Source organism: Camelus dromedarius, chromosome 1 (assembly GCF_036321535.1).
Source record: "Camelus dromedarius isolate mCamDro1 chromosome 1, mCamDro1.pat, whole genome shotgun sequence".
Taxonomy (NCBI): domain Eukaryota; kingdom Metazoa; phylum Chordata; class Mammalia; order Artiodactyla; family Camelidae; genus Camelus; species Camelus dromedarius.
The window spans coordinates 15,806,450-15,820,841 of record NC_087436.1 but is presented as its reverse complement, the minus strand read 5'-3'; the positions used below and the strand labels follow the sequence as shown (position 1 = coordinate 15,820,841).

The 14,392-nt window shown below is 37.2% G+C and overlaps 1 long non-coding RNA gene across 1 annotated transcript in view; it reads right to left on the bottom strand.

Moving 5' to 3' along the window:
• Positions 1-10,096: 10,096 nt before the first annotated feature.
• Positions 10,097-14,392, bottom strand: part of LOC116156835 (uncharacterized) — a 35,826-nt gene continuing 31,530 nt past the window's right edge. The window contains exon 3 of the long non-coding RNA XR_004140722.2: positions 10,097-11,370. This is a non-coding gene — a long non-coding RNA (uncharacterized LOC116156835). The remainder of the gene's footprint in view (positions 11,371-14,392) is intronic.

Sequence of the window (14,392 nt, the reverse complement as noted above, 5' to 3'; positions counted from 1 at the left end):
GAAAAAGGGAGCTGAAGCAAAGGAGATTGAGAAAGGGGAGGTCAATAAGGTAGACGGAAAATAGGAGTCATGGAAGCCAAGGGAGGAAAGCAATTCAAGAAGGAGGAAAATGATCAAATATGATTGTGCTTACTCATGACCCTGGTTAATATGATATTAGCTAATGGAAAATTATGAGACATACCTGCACTGATGGCTGCACCTGTGAAAGAATGTGCATTTGTGTCACAGCTACTTTCAAATGTTCAATTCTCCCCACCCTTCTTCCCCACGAAATTTCGTTATCTGTCACAAAATTGATGGTAGTACATTTATTATTCCTCTTACTATATTCTTTCTTCTACTTTAAATAACATTGAAGGGTCTTACATACTTTAAAAAGTTATACAAGCTAACTGAAGAAAGTTTGGAAAATGTAGAAAAGTTCAAAAATGAAAAAAAAATTATACCCATAATTATAATACGCATACATCTCTGACACTTGGTGTGTGTATTATTCACAGAAATAGATGTGTAGTACAAAATTGAGATCAGGCGAAACGTACTTCTTACAGCCTGTTTATTTTTTCACTTAGATATAATATATATCATTAACATTTTCCATGTCACTCGTCTTTTAAATGTGACATTAAAAATAACTATTTATTGTTATGTTGTTGATTAGGCCATACTTTAACCAGGCTTCTACTATTTACATTCAAGTTGTTTCTAATGTTTTGCTATTATGAACCCTGTAAAACTCTTCTCTAGTTAAGTGCACAGGCTTTGACACTGAACACATTTGGTTTAAACTCTAGTTCCATAACTTACTGGCTATGTGCTCTTGAGAAATTATGGAACAAATTATTGAAGTTTCAGTTTCCTTATCTATAAAAGGACTATAATAATACTTCCCATTGTAAGGATTACAGATAAAGTACTTAACACAGTACCCCAAAAGCAATGAGTGCTCAATAAATGTAAGCCATTATAACAATAATTAAAGCATATGTTTTTGTTAAATGATGTTATTTTTAATTTTTTTGAAAAAAACACTTTTTGAACACTTTTCTGATCAATATAGCTATCTACTCTTCTGTTTACCAGCTAGTCTGGTTGGCATTTGGACCATGCATATGTAATCTTTGATTCAGCCACAAATTTTATTAGTTTTTTGGACCCAAAGAGGTAACTCTTGAGAGCAGGTCTGTCTTTGCTCACTCAGACCATTAGGAATCCATAAAGCAAAACTACTTAACTGCTTTTTTTTTCCCAGAAAAATCCAAAGCACATAAACCGCTAATTTGTTAAAATATATCACAAATAATCTAAGACTAAACACGACAAACGGGTATAAACTCTTGCTCTACCCGCTCAGCAGCCGCTTTCTTGCAGGGAGTGAACGGAGAGAAGGCTGAGCAAAGTTCACGCAGCATCTGGGAAGGGGAACCAACCCAGTTCCTGAATTCCGTTCTGCCTAATACAACAGCCCCTTCATCCTACACTCCCTTCTGGCACTTCCCCCAACTGCTCACAGACTACAGACAGGACCAGGTTTCCAACCTTAACAGAGCTTTTTTGCTCCTTTGTCAAGAAAGAGTTACTCTGATTCCTTTGTAGTAAATTGAGTTCTCACGCAGGTCTTGGTCTTTTTTTTTCTTTTTTTTAAATCACCGAAAATTCTTCAGGGTTCCTACATGTGAACTATTTGAATTGAAAATTTGGCTGGAAGAGTTTTTTGGACAAAAGCAGGAGCAACCAGATACCCTTTCTACTCCACCTCCACACCCTAAAAAACCCTCTGTTTTGTCAATGGCAGGTTGTCTACTGTGATCTCGTTATGCTGGGTTCCCAGGGTGCCAGCTAGAAAAAGTACAGGTACTATGTTTACATAGACTTCATGTCTATTTACAAAATCTCTTTGTGGAGCTTGCAAAGTTCTTTTTTTTCTTTTTTCCTTTTTTTCATGGCTGCACCTGTCGATCCAACTGTAACCATCAGCCAATGAGCACTACTGTCTGAGGCCTGTTTCTGATGGGGGAAGTGGGAGGGGTACCCATCAAACTGGTTTGACTGCCTGAAGATGGCTGATTGCCCTAGTTTTAGCAAAAAACAGAACATACGAAATAACCTCAATCTTTGGATTTCCCAATGTGGAAATTGAATTTGGGGGGCTGTGAAAACCAGTAATACTCTTTTCACTTTTTTAACTATTTAAGAACTGCCATGTAGATAGAGCTCTAGACAGCAGCACTGTTCATACAAACAGCACAGACTCTATTGTACTCCCTTGGATTGAAAGAGTTAGGTCCCCATGTACCAGACCAGCTGCTAGGCCACTTTGACAATGAAGAAAATGAGTCTCCTGGGTTAAATGAAAGGTACTGAATCTGGGGGCCCCTGAATACAGTCAATTTAAGTGCTGGCATGTAGCTCCCTGATTTAGTAGAAAACAAAAGGAGTATATGTAAATAGATATTCTGCCTCTAGTTCCCTAAAGAATTCACTTCAAATACTGAGGAAAAGACAGTTTAATTCTATCTGAGGCCAGTTTCCTACATTCTTATTTAATTCCTGAGGCTCATTTACTTCGTCTGTAAAACAGAGCTAATAATATCTACAAATGGAATTGTTCTAGGTGAGACAAGAGGGAAGGGGGCAGGACACAACCATTAAAAGAATGATACAGCAATTGAGGATAAGTTAACTGGTTAGAACAAAGATGGTGGAAGATTCGACTTCCAGTAGACCTTGAGCCTCATGGCACACCCACGGGTGCCATGACAGTTCCAATGCTAGCCATAAAAGGCCAAAAAGTGGGCAGGGGACCAATTCCTGGAAATCCCTGCCCCTTCCCCAACATAGCTGGAATAATCCTCCCATTTGTGAGCATATGAAGTTACCGAGCCCATAAAAACTACCCACCCCCCACACCTCATGCCCGATCTCACTTCCCAAGAAAACCTCATGCCAAGGGGCCACCTCTTGCCTGCTGCCTCTTTCTCTCTTGCCTTTTCAGACGGCCTGCACTCTGACTTATCTCCATGAATAAACTCGCTTTCACCTTACCATGGCTCGTTCTTGAATTCTTTGCTGCACAAAGCCAAGAACCCTCACTTGATGAGGCATGTCCCAGGGACTCACCTGGTGAAGTAGAGAATAACCTTTGTTTTGTTGGAGGTTTACAGGGACACCATGACCTAGCCCATGGGGATGGCTGCAAGAACAAAGAATGCCTGCAGCAAGAAGATTACAACAATCAACCACACTCCCTCCCTTATTTTCCCTCCCCCTCCCTTATTTTTTGTATAAAAGGAGCCTGTATTCTGACTAGAGCAGGATGGTTCTCCAAGACATTAGTCTGCCATCCTCCGGGTCTGCCGGCTTTCCAAATAAAGTCGCTATTCCTTGCCCCGACACCTTGTCTCCCGATTTATTGGCCTGTCGTGCGGCGAGCAGAGTGACTGGGACCTGGGACATGGCCATCCTCTAGCTCCCCATTTTCCTGCAACATTAAGGACCAAGTGAAAAAAGGATTCCTGCTAGAATAATAGTAATCACTTTTAAAAGAAAGTTTTAATATTTATAATGAAGAAATAATCAGAAAACCAATTTTTCTTTTAGAAGTCCACAAACTTTATAACTTAAGTTTTTTTCTTAACTACCAGAGCATTGGTAATAAACACCCTCATCCTTAGAAAGATATGAATGATTCTTATCTTCAAGGTCACTTTTAATTGCCCTTCCTTTTCACATACACAGAATGCTTCTTTATGCTCCTTATCAACCTTTACCTTTTTCTGCTTTGAGTTTTAATTACTTGTTTACCAAGCTCTCCTCCACAAGATGTAACATTGTGCGAATCTTTTCCCCCTTACAACACCTGGAATGGTGTCTTGGATGTAGTACATTTTCCATAAAAGTTTGTGTTGAAATGAAAAAAGTTGAAAATAGAATCTGTTGTAGGACCTGTTTCCCATTGACAGCCATATTCTGATTGGAGCCCTTGTCTGTTCTCTGTCAACAGAAAATGGACCAGAGGGGGGAGTACAGCTACCATCAGAATGAGTTGGAGAGGAAAGTTTCAAGAAAGAAGGAAGATTAAATTGTTGAATGCAGACAGGTAGGGAAGGAAGAGGGCTGATCAAAGCCCTTTGGTTTTCCTGGTGGTTAGCTGAGACCATCAATAGAACTAGAACTATCTTAGTTAAGTGATAAGGAAATGCCAGATTACTGTAGCCTTGATACTGAGCGGGTAGTGATAAATGGCTGGAAGATGGTATAGACCCTCCCTATTTCTGCTTAAAGGCTGAACTCCAGTCCAGCCCAACACCTTCTAGACACAAGGCTATGCTCCAGGCAAGCCAGCCACATCACAGCTTCCTCTTTGTATACAGTGACTTCCCGTTTGCAGGATTTTGTTCTTGGTCTTTCCATATGACCTGAGGGTCCAATGTCAAGTACAAGAGGTCTTTTCCCTATTGCTCCAGCTTAATATGTTCTGTTTTGCCCTGAAGCTGGTAACATATAAGCTTTCTGATGGCACTTAACACATTCAGCCTAGTGGTACAGGTAGGTAAATGTATGATTCCCCTTATTAGTCTGTAAGGGATAAACAAACTTTAATAAATACTAAAAGTTCTTTTCATACTAAGATACTACCTATTCATACTAGATACTACCTAATGGATAGCAGTTATATAGATCCAGAAAGGGAATTTTAAGTCAGAAAACTTAAATCAAGAGACTTCAGAGTTTCAATTTAATCCAACAAACATGAATTGAATGCCTTTTATGTGCAAAACATTGTGCCCTCAAAAAGTTTAAGATCTAATGCATTAATCAGCACACTTTTAATAAAGTCAATAAAAACCTTAGACTTTGAAGATCATTTGATCTCTGTCTCAAAAACTCAACTCTGCCATAATAGTGAGAAAACAGCCATAGATGCTACCTAAACCAGTGAGAGTGACTGTGTTCCAACAAAACTTTATTCATGAACACTGAAATTTGAATTTCATATAATTTTCAAGTCATGATACATTATACTTCTTTTGATTTTTTACTTTTTTAAAAAACTTTAAAATAAATTTTTGTTGTTGTTTTTGGAAAGGGGCAGGAAAGTAATTAGGTGTGTTAGTTTGTTTGTTTATTTAATGGAGGCACCAGGGACTGAACCCAGGACCTCATGCATGCTAGGCATGTACTCTTCCACTGAGCTGTACCCTCCCGCCTTTAAGTTTTTTTAATGATCTAAAAATATAAAAACCATTTTTAGCTTGTAGGCCATAATAAAACAGGTGGCAGACCAGATTTGGCCTGTGGCCCATAGTTTGCTGAACCCTGATCCAGTGAATAGCCACTCAGTGAATGGTTCACTCAGAAGTGAAACCGAGTCCCCCTAATACTGAGTTTCTCTGCTGAGTTTATGATTAACCTCTCTATCCAAAAATTTATTCCCTTTCTTGTCCCACATCTGTTACCCTCAGAACTGAAGAGTATCAAAGAAAAAGGGGGATTGAAATCAAGTAGGACATTGCAGGGCCCCCCTAGTACAAAAGCCCCTCCATGCCACCTGTTTCTAGTTTGTATAAAAAGGCTTTTGTCTCCTAGGCCTTCCCTGAGTTCCAAAGAGCAGATTCAAGCAGATACTAATTAGGGAAGTGAGGGAATGCAGAAACAAAGGAAAAGATTAACATACAGTAATCAGTTGCATTTCTTTACACTAACAATGAATTAGCAGGAAAAGAAAGTAAAGAAACAATCCCTTTTAAAATCACTTCCAAAACAATAAAATATGGAGGAATAAATCTGACCAAGGAGGTGAAAGACTTATACATGAAGTACTACAAAACATTGATTAAGGAAATTAAAGATGACTTAAAGAAATGGAAAGAGATTCCATGCTCTTGGATTGTAAGAATTAATATTGTTAAAATGGCAATACTGCCCAATGCAATCTACTGATTTAATGTGATCCCTATCAAATTACCTAGGACATTTTTCACAGAACTAGAACTAATAATCCTAAAATTTATATGGAATCACCAAAGACCCAGAATTGCCAAAGCAATATTTAAAAAAAAGAACAAAGCTGGGGGAATAATCCTCCCAGACTTCAGAGCTACAGTAATCAAAACAGGGGTATTGGCACAAAAAACAGGCACATGGATTAATGGAACAGAACCCAAAAATAAACCCACAGACCAATGGTCAATTGATCTTCAACAAAGGAGGCAAGAATGTACAATGGAGAAAAGACAGTCTCTTTAGCAAACGGTGTTGGGAAAACTGGACAGCCACACAAAAATCAATGAAGGTGGAACACTCCTTCACACCATACACAAAAATAAACTCAAAATGGCTTAAAGACTTAAATATGAGACAGGACACGATAAACCTCCTAGAAGAAAACATAAGCAAAACACTATCTGACATAAATCTTAGCAATGTTCTCCTAGGGCAGTCTACCCAGGCAATAGAAATAAAAGCAAAATAAATGGGCCCTAATTAAACTTACAAGCTTTTGCACAGGAAAGGAAACCATAAGCAAAACAAAACGACAACCTGCAGAATAGGAGAAAATATTTGCAAATGATGTGACTGACAAAGGTTTAATTTCCAGAATATATAAATAGCTCATACAACTTAATAACAACAAAACCAGAAAAATACAACTCAATCCAAAAATGGGCAGAAGACCTAAACAAGCAATTATCCAGTGAAGACATACAAATAGCAAACAGGCACGTGAAAAAATGCTCAATATCACTAATTATCAGAGAAACGCAAATCAAAGCTACAATGAGGTATCACCTCACACTAGTCAAAATGTCCATCATTCAAAAGTCTACAAACAATTAATGCTGTAGAAGCTATGGAGAAAAGGGAACTCTCCTACATTGCTGGTGGGAATGTAGTTTGGTGTGGCCATTACAGAAAACAGCATGGAGATTCCTCAAAAAGCTAAAAATAGTCTTACCATATGATCCAGCAATCCCATTCCTGGGCATATATCCAGAGGGAACTCTAATTTGAAAAGATACATGCACCCCAATGTTCAAAGCAGCACTATTTACAATATCCAAGACATGGAAACAACTTAAATGTCCATTGACAGATGACTGGATAAAGAAATTGTGGTATATTTATACAATGGAATACTACTCAGCCAGAAAAAAGAATAAAATAATGCCATTTGTAGCAACATGGATGGGCCTGGAGAAGACTGTCATTCTAAATGAAGTAAGCCAGAAAGAGAAAGAAAAATACCCTATGATACCACTCGTACGTGCAATCTGAAAAAAAAAAAAAGGAAAGAAAGAAAAAACAGAACACTTTTGAACTCATCCATGAAACAGAAAGACTCGCAAACATAGTAAACAATTTTATGGTTACCAGGGAAAAAGGGGTGAGAAGGGATAAATTTGGGAGTTTAAGATTTACAAATGTTAACTATTATATATAAAAATATATTTTAAAAAATTTCTTCTGTATAGCACAGGGAACTATATTCAATATCTGGTAATAACCTTTAATGAAAAAGAATATATGTATATATTTATGCATGACTGGGACATTATGCTGTACACCAGAAACTGACACATTATAACTGACTATACTTCAATTTAAAAAAAAAAGTAAAAAAAAGAAACGATAGTTCAGTGATAAAACAGAGTCCTAGTTCCTCCTAAAGGGACATATATATATCTGATACATATCTTTGAGTTCTGCAGGAGCTAAGGCCCCCTACCCTGGTGGAGGATGGTAACTATATGCTGAAACCCCAGAATGGTTGGAAACAAAAGGTTGATGATTGAGATTCCAGGAACACTACCCTGTTACCTCACCATCAACTAATCAGAAGAAAATCATGCACCCTGCAGCCCTCACTCCATATGTTGCCTTTATAAACCCTTCCCTGAAAACCATCATGGAGTTCAAGTCTTTTGAGCACAAGTCTCCAGTTCTCCTTGCTTGGCCCTGCAATAAACCTTTCTTTGCTCCAAACCCCAACATAACTGTTTGGCCCCACTGTGCATAGGCACACGGACTTGGGCTCAACAACAGAAGCACTTTGAAATTCTATTCTTAATACCAAAATAATCTATCATTTTGCTGCCATTTTGACAGGATTTGTGATTGACTAATGCTATAGAAGGGAGTTTCATCCACTTATGTACCAATTATTTACTCAGTGCCCACCTCATTCAAAGCACAGGAACTGAGGATACAGCTGTGAAGAGGTCAGTAAAGATGACTGTTCTTAGGGAAAAAAATCATTATTTTACAACTACCAGTGTAAAATGGTTCAAGAATTATGAAAGGATGCTAAAACCAATGGGTGAAAGGTTGTTGAAGAATTAAATATTCACATGTTCTCAAAATACCAATATTAACTATCAAGGGGTAAAGGTATTTTTACAAGGAAGCAATCTGATAAAACCCATCTTAACCAAGTGATCTAACTTTGCATCACCAACAATAGCACAAAGTAACGTTAGGTGTCTCCTGGTCTGATGTAATACATCATCACCTATGTCAGTATTCTTGCCACAGATAGGTTGTAGAAGATTCTACAAGACAAGGGGCTGGATTCTTAAAAAAATATTAAGGTCATGAAAGACTAAAAAAAAGGCAGGAGGACACTTTTGTACATACAAGTACACTTTACAAGACTTAATCAAATGCAATGGATGATCCTTAATTGGATCCTCAACAGGGAAAAAGCCATAAGCAACAACTGGAACATAATAAAATCTACTTATGCCCAACCCACAGCCAACATCATACTAAAGGGTGCAAAGCTAAAGCCTTTCCATTAAATTCAGAAACAAGACAAGGACAACCACTCTCACCACTTCTATTTAACAGAGTATTGGAAAAACAATGAGACATCACTTCACACCTGTCAGAATGACTATCATCAAAAAGTCTACAAATAACAAATGTTGGAGAGGATGTGAAGAAAAGTGAACCCTTGTACACTATTGGTGGGAATGTAAATTGGTACAGCCACTATGGAAAACAGTATGAAGGTCCCTCAAAAAGCTAAAAATAGAACTACCACATGATCCAGCAATTCCACTCCTGGGTGTATATCCAAAGAAAACAAAAACAATAATTTGAAAAGATGCATGCACCCTAATATTCATAGAAGCACTGTTTACAATAGCCAAGACATGGAAGCAATCCAAGTGCCCATGAATAGATGAATGGATAAAAATGTGGTGTGTATATATATATATACACACACACACAATGGAATATTACTCATCCATAAAAAAGAATGAAATTCTGCCAATAGCAGCAACATGGATGGACCTAGACAATATTATGCTTAGTGAAATAAGTCAGACAGAGAAAGACAAATACTTACTGATATCACTTATATGTGGAACCTAAAAAATAATACAAAAGAATGTATATCCAAAGCAGAAACAGACTCATAGGTTTAGAAAACAAACACGGTTAACAAAGGGGAGAGGGAAGTGGGGAGGGATAAACTAGGGACATGGGATTAACAAAAACAAACTATCATGTACAAAATAGATAAGCAACAAGGACATCCTGTATAGTACAAGAAATTATAGCCATTAACTTATGATAACTCATAATGGAGTAAAATCTGCAAAAATACTGAATCACTATGCTGTACACCTGAAATGAATATAATATTATAATTCAACTATATTTCAATGTTAAAATAGAAATAATTGGGGAAAATTTAGACCATATATTAATAGTATTATAGCTATGTTAAATATTTTAGAGCGACAATGGTATTGCTGTTACACAGGAAAGATTTCTTGTTCTTAGGAGATTCAGGGTGAATTACTTAGTGGTGAAGTATGATATCTGCAACTTTCAAATGGTTCAGAAAAATAGGAGTACACATACGCACATAAAGAGAGAAGTAAGGCAAGTGTGATAAAATGTTAATAATCGAAAATTGGGTAAAGTGTATATAGGTGTTCACTGTACTATTCTTTTAACTTCTCTTTAGGTTTGAAATTTTTAAAAATAAAAAGTTGGGAAATTTTTTTGAATAAAGAGAGCTAAAACAAACAAACAAAATCTCTGTTTCATGAAATTTATATTCTAACAATAAGTAATATATAACCATTTACAGATTGTAAGTAAATTCAATGAAGAAAATCAATATTTTGTGATATGACAAAGAGTAGTCGGGTAAGATGGGAGGGCTATTTTGGAGACTGTTTCAGAAAAAATTTCTCTGCAGAGGTATCATTTCAGTTGAGACCCCCAAGATGAGCCAGCTGTGTTAAATGCCAGCAGAAAAAGCACTCCAGGATTCTAGGTTAAGTCAACATCAACTGCAAAGGCAAATGTGTCAGGAAATAAATTGGAGAGGTGCAGGCAAGAGCCAGATTACACAAAGCTATTGGCCATTGTTAAGGGTTTGGATTTTATTTAAATATCTACACAACTTTAATGAGTTGTACACTTTAAAAAGTGAATTTTATGATATGTGGATTATATCCTAATAAAAAATTATTTAATTAAAATAAAAATAAATTCGATGACGATCCAGTGAAAGTTTTAAGCAGACACATGACATGACCCAGTTTACTTTTAAAAAAAAGTTCACTCTGGCTGACAGCAGCTTTCTTAAGTCACGTATCCTTACTGCCTTGTATTAAGGTCACAAATGTGTCTGATCACCCTAATAATCTCTAAGTACTGGAGTCATGAGATTAATGTTCAATTTATCTTTATATTCTTCAGAGTGTCACGTTACTCATGTTTTATGTTCAGAAAATATTTGCTAAATGAAATGATTAACAAAGGAAAAAATATCTCAATGATAACTCTAAATTCTTTATGTTTTACGTAATTTATACTTTTGGAATCAAGGAATCAGTGACCAAATATATATTCAATATGGCTTATAATCAGTTTCAAATATTATTGACATAAACACCCCAAGATAGTTCCATCCAATTATGGCATTGTTTATAATATCTAATTTTATTTTTCTGTATTTTGCTGCATTTTTCAAGTTTCCTACAAATGAACTTGTGACACTTTTATAATCAGAACAAGTGGCTCTTTTAAGCCCTTGAAATGTTCATCTCTTCTAGACTGTAAATAGAAGTGAGTAAAAACCATTAAGATCATTAATTTGAACAACCAATTATATGTAATCCAGAATGACTCTTGCCCAAATTTCAGTCTCTGCAGCACTCTTCCCCACTCAGCTGAGGCCACTCATTCATTTGTTTATTCATCAGTAAAATATTATCAGGCCAGCGTTGATAGTCACACAACTCCAGGGGGCCCATTCACATAGAGAACAGTGGGCTGAACGTTCTGAGTTGCAGGACACCTAGACACTAAGCAGGTACTGGTCCAGGCAGTTTGTGAGCCCTGGAGGTAAAAGAGAAAACAAGGCAGATCTCACATTGTGTTACAATTACATGTTTAGTTATCTGTCTCCCCCAGTGTGATGTAAACCCTGTGAGGCAGACAGTAAGTCGGATTTCTGCAGAGGTGATCAATAAGGCATTTACCAAGCAGAGAAGGGATAAAGTCAAGGAAAAGGATTCCCATCATAAAAAACAAACAGTAAGTGGGAAGGCAGGAGAGGACTGTGTTTCACAAGTCCTGTTTGGCTGGGAAACAGAGCAGGAGTAAGGAAGTAGAGAGAGACCTGTCCTGGACAGATTTATGAGTCACCAGAAAGAATTTAGACTTAATCTTAAAGGCCAGGAGAACCAATGAAGAGTTTTAAGGAAAGGAATGGCTTTATCAGATTTGTGCGTTCCCAAACCAGACACTGGATTAGAGGCAGCATCTGACTGAAGACAGGGAAACTTGTTTAGAAGACATAGCTGCAAGCCAGGAGTTCATTATTTGGGATCTATAGTGGATTGAAGTTGGATAGGAAAAAAATGTTTATTTTTGCTGAAAACTAATTGAAATTTAGGGATTCCTCCAGTTATAAATGTAGGCAAGAAACCATAGTATGATTAACAATGTCTGTTACTTTACAAACAATAGAAATCAGATATTTTCACAATACATTCCAGTTACTGCAGGTATCTCAAAACATTATTTGCCCTCATTGCTACTGTGAAATTACAGTTATTATGAGACAGGAAAAAAGAGGGCAGGGCACAAACATTCAAGAAATAACCCAGCAGTTAACACCAAGGTTGCCGAAAATTCAACTCCCAACAGGCCTTGAGGCCCAAGATGGCAGGAGATTTGACTTCCAGTAGACTTGGAGCTTTATTATACACTCGTGACATATTAACATGGAAAATGGCACTCCCACAGGCACCATGACAGTTCTGAGGCTGACCATAAAAGGTGAAAAAGTGGGTGGTGGCCCAGTTCCTGGGAATCCCAGCCCCTTCCCCAAAGTAGTTGGAATAATCCTCCTGCTTATTAGCATACGAAGTTACCAAGCCCATAAAAACTAACAAACCCCACACCTTGTGGCTGCTCTCCTTTCTGAATGAGATGGGCCACATTCTGTCTAAAGTGTGTATCTAATTTTACTTTAAACTGAGCGCCAAACCCCACACCTCATGGCCTTTCTCTTGCCTTCTGAGACAGCCTGCGCTCTATGGAGTGTGTATCCCTCTGAATAAATCTACCTTTACTCAACTGTGGCCTGCTGCTGAATTCTTTCCTGCACCAAGCCAAGGACCCACACTTGGTGGGGCACATCCAAGGGACCCAGCTGAGACCTGGGACACAGTCATCTTCTTTTCCCACATTCATTTTTCCCGTATCAATTACACCCAGTGCTAGATCTTATTATTAATGGATTAATAACAAAATCTGTTTTTAACCCCAAACATAATACTTTCCACTTGGACCTAGCACTGCACAATTTAACACTTGAGGTTTTAAATATCACAAGTGGCCCTGAATCTCCAGGACATGTAGTAATTTGTCAATCTGTTGAGGCATGAAATAGGATTGCTGCTGCTGAGGAGTTGCTGAGCCAGTCAGGAGCCTGCCCGCCCAGGGACCACACTGCTACATGATGTTGTTTAATGTGCATAACAAAGCTATAAATGAAGTCATATCATCCCCACTTTACAGATGAAGAGTTTGATGAAATCACAAATTAGAGCAGAATTAGAGGATCTGGAGATTTTCAAAGGTCCAGTCATGTCTCTAGACTATCATCTTGTTTCTGACTCCAATGTAAAGAAGTGAACTCCCTGAAAGTAAGGACCTTATCTTTAATCTTGGCACCCGCCAGGGCACACACTGAACTTGACAATACAAGTACTCAATAAATGGCTTCCTGATTAATGAAATTCCTAAGAATTCTGCCTTCCTTCACTGAAAGGGAATTTCCTGGAGGTCATGGCCTCCAACTTGATCCTGCTGAATTCCCAGTGCCTGGAAAAGCACCTATCTCATACAAATTAGAAGTATTTGTTAATTGACTACTTGTCTAACTCAGATTTGTGTTTGGCACCTGACACACACTTTCTTTTATTGATGGTTTTCTATAAATGTCTTTGAACATCAAAATAATGTACAAAAGTGTAAATAAGACCAATTTTGTAGATAATTAAAAATTCTTTTACATTTTCAACTTTTCTATTCTTTGGATTAACTTGAATATCGGTCTCCTTGATTATTATAGGAAGTTTTTATTTATAAAATACTGGGACAGAAATCTGTATTTAGTTTTGACTGTTAATTATCAATACACATACAACTGGAACACACAGGTAAGTGTACTTTTATATAATCATATTTGTCCTTAGGCTCAAGTAAGTTAAAAATAATAATACTTAATTTACTAGTTTTTTTTAGACTAATACTTCATCTTACAGGATGAAAAAAACTTAGTCAAAAATAAACATAATCAGGGGAAATTTTTAATGAAAACTTTTATTATATTAAACTTAAAAGATTTGTTCTTGAGAGGGATAAAATTTTATGGTAGCAATAGGTCAAAGAAAGCAAGGTATTTGTTTTTCAATTTCTAGAATGTGCTGAGTATAAAAAGTGCCCTACCTCACAATGCTTCCTTCCTGAGGGATCCAGAAATAGACACATAAAAATCCAAATGCGAAATGCACACATTTCTACTTAACAGCTCCTTGCCCTTTTCCCTCATTAGCTTCAGAACTGAGCTTGCTCAGATAGTCACTAATAACTATGCGCCCCATGTATATTTAGAAGCCACCTTGCAGAGGCATTTGTCTTTGCCTCTAAATGTAGAGTTTCAATAAGCATTTCAGTTACTGTTTCTTACAGAGCCCAAAAGCCCCCACTCTGTAAAATTAATCACTTTCACTTTTTAAAAATATTGAATTGTCATGTGGTGAGGGATGACAAAAGCATTTGGGACTGTTTCTCTATATGTCATTCAATAAGAGGAAATTTACTAATGATTGTTTAAACAATTTAGATA